Source organism: the organism of the source record quoted next, unplaced genomic scaffold (assembly GCF_019419815.1).
Source record: "Pyrus x bretschneideri cultivar Hongxiangsu unplaced genomic scaffold, Pyrus_bretschneideri_v1 Contig82, whole genome shotgun sequence".
In the NCBI taxonomy this organism is placed as follows: domain Eukaryota; kingdom Viridiplantae; phylum Streptophyta; class Magnoliopsida; order Rosales; family Rosaceae; genus Pyrus; species Pyrus x bretschneideri.
In genome coordinates this window covers 4,575-7,957 of record NW_025999823.1, presented here as the reverse complement: position 1 = coordinate 7,957, position 3,383 = coordinate 4,575, and positions in this window count along the sequence as shown.

Genomic DNA, 3,383 nt, shown 5'->3' with positions numbered 1-3,383 from the left:
TATATGATTCAATTGAATAAGATTTGTAACATCTTCCTTAGTCATATTCATATGCTTTGGCCAAAGACTCTCGAATCATATCTTAGAGTATTCTCCTTCCATCATGGAAGGTTAGAGATCCCTTGTTGTGCATTCATATGCCTACATGACTAGATAGCTTGACCCCAACAATGCCGTGGACACTCCAATGGAATGCCGTTGACATAATCAAAGATCAAGGAACTAACCATTAGACATCAATGATGCCTCAGGTCAAAGGACTACTTTACATATTGCAACTATTGAGTTCTCACATGACATGTATGTTCGAACTCTTGTTTGATCGTTGTTCAGTGTACTCGATTACTCTTTCGAGCACCTATGTGTTTGCCTTAGTGTCCAACACCAAATGACTTGAGACTAGTTCATACTCACGCTTGAGTCGACATAACACATACTAACCTTAGCGGATTGTCAATGCCCAATTGGCAATCCTATTGCTTAAACACAAGATACTATAAATAGTGATTAACAATAAGCTTTGCCCTCTATTAAACATATAAAAGTTTAACACAATAAGTATTCCAAAAAGCTATTACATCAAATGAGTGGCTTTGTGGGCATACTTCCAACAATCTCCCACTTGCACTCAAAACCATCCTCCCATGTATCTAATACCCATCTTTTCCATATGGCGGTCAAGTTGGATTTGAGACATTGGCTTCGTTAGTGGATCTGCTACGTTATCGGCTGAAGCAACTTTGAGGATGTTGACTTTCCCCTCGGCAGCATATCTTCTAATGATATTAAAGCGCCTATCAAAATGCTTGTTCTTTTGATGTGCCCTGGGTTCCTTGGCTTGAGCTATCGCCCCATTATTATCACAGTACAAAGTTACTGGTGACGTAATGGTTGGAACCACTCCAAGTTCAGTGATGAACTTCTTCATCCAAAACGCTTCTTTGCCGGCTTCAGCTGCAGCGACATATTCAGCCTCTGTCGTGGAATCAGCAATTACACTTTGTTTCTTGCTTTTCGAGCTGACAGCCCCACCATTCAGAGTGAATACATATCCGGAGTTGGAACTTCTATCATCGACGTCAGATTGGAAATCTGCGTCTGTATAGCCTTCCAGCCTTCCACTCGCAACTCTGTCGCTCCTCCATGAACGAGGAACATGTCCTTAGTTCTTCTTAAGTACTTAAGGACCGTCTTGACAGCTGCCCAGTGTTCTGATCCTGGGTTAGATTGATATCGACTAGTAATGCTCACAGCATATGCGATATCAGGCCTTGTGCATATCATGGCATACATGAGACTTCCTATGGCGGAAGCATAAGGAATAGTATTCATTTGCCGTATCTCTTCAGGAGTCTTAGGTTCCATGGACTTAGAAAGGTGAATTCCATGTCTCACAGGAAGAAAACCTTTCTTAGATTGTTCCATCTGGAACCTACTTAGCACCTTATCAATGTACATAGATTGGGATAATCCAATTAATTTTCTGGATCTATCACAATAGAGCTTTATCCCAAGTACATAAGATGCATCTCCTAAATCTTTCATGTGGAAGGTTTTGGACAACCACACTTTTACAGAAGAAAGTACTGCAGTGTCATTCCCGAATAGTAATATGTCATCTACATATAACACTAGGAATACAACTGCTTCCCCAACGACCTTTTGATAAACACAATTGTCGTCTTCGTTTTGAGTAAAACCAAACGTTTTGATTTCAGTATCAAAAAGAATGTTCCAGCTCCTGGAGGCTTGCTTAAGTCCATAAATGGACCTCTGAAGTTTGCATACCTTAGTCTTTTCAGACTTGGACACGAAACCTTCGGGTTGAGCCATATAAAGCTCTTCCTCTAGGTAGCCGTTCAGAAAGGCTGTCTTCACGTCCATTTGCCAGATTTCATAATCATGGTACGCAGCTATAGCAAGCAAAATCCGAATGGAGTTAATCATGGCTACAGGAAAGAAAGTTTCTTCATAGTCAATCCTTTCTCGTTGCCTGTAACCCTTGGTTACTAGTCTAGCCTTATAAGTCTCCACGTTCCCATCAACGCCTATCTTCCTCTTGAATACCCATTTATTTCCAACAGGTACTATACCTTCTGGAGGGTCTACAAGAGTCCAGACCTGATTTTGATACATGGAATCCATCTCGGATTTCATGGCCTCATGCCATCTCTTTGAATCAATGTCGGACATTGCTTCATTGTAGTCTCTAGGGTCCTCCTTTGTGTCATTGTCACCTAGAAGGTGCAATTCCGCAAAGTCATTGTCTAAGCCATACCTCCTAGGTTGCTTACTAACCCGTTCAGATCTACGTGGAGCTAGGGGTTCAGGAACAGGGTTGTCAACTTGTCGAGTGCTTGTTTGTGGTTCATCATTAATCTCATTAATTTCCTTCAATTCTATCTTGCTAGTTCCTTTAAGAACTAATTCATCCTCCATGAATATAGCAGTTCTGGCGACAAAGACTTTCTGGTCGTCAGGGTGATAGAATTCGTATCCATAGGTTTGTTTAGGATACCCCACAAAATAGCATTTAACGGATCTCGCTTCAAGCTTTCTAGCATCTTGTTTCTTAACGTATGCTGGACAACCCCAAATCTTAAGATGTTTAAGACTTGGCTTCTTTCCATACCATATCTCATATGGTGTTTGTGGAACAGATTTAGAAGGCACTGCATTTAGCAAATAAGCTGCTGTGTGTAGTGCATATCCCCAGAATGATATTGGTAGATCAGCGGAACTCATCATAGAACGAACCATGTTCATCAAGGTTCGGTTTCTCCTCTCAGAAACTCCGTTATGTTGAGGAGTTCCTGGTGGAGTCCACTGTGATACAATTCCACACTCTTTGAGATAATCTAGGAACTCGTCACTCAGATATTCACCCCCTCGATCCGATCTTAGGGTCTTTATCTGTTTCCCAGTTTGCTTCTCAACTTCATTCTTGAATTCTTTGAACCTTTCAAAGGATTCTGACTTGTACTTCATAAGATACAAATAGCCAAACTGAGAGTGATCGTCGGTGAATGTGATATAGTAGGAGAAGCCTCCTCTCGACGTAGTAGACATAGGTCCACATACATCAGTGTGGATTAACCCTAGAATTTCAGTGGCACGCTCTCCTTTCCCAGTGAATGGAGATTTGGTCATCTTCCCCAGTAGACAAGGTTCACAAGTTCCCATGAGGTCATTACCTAATGGGCTAAGATATCCATCTTTTGACATCTTGCGAATCTTATCCTGGTTTACATGTCCAAGTTTAAGATGCCAAAGTCTAACTTGGTTAACTTCTTCTCTAGCCCTTTTGGGTTTTGAGGTATTCCCGCTTTCAATACAGTGCATCCCACTATTCGTCTCTAGGTGAAAAAGTCCCTCTATCATAT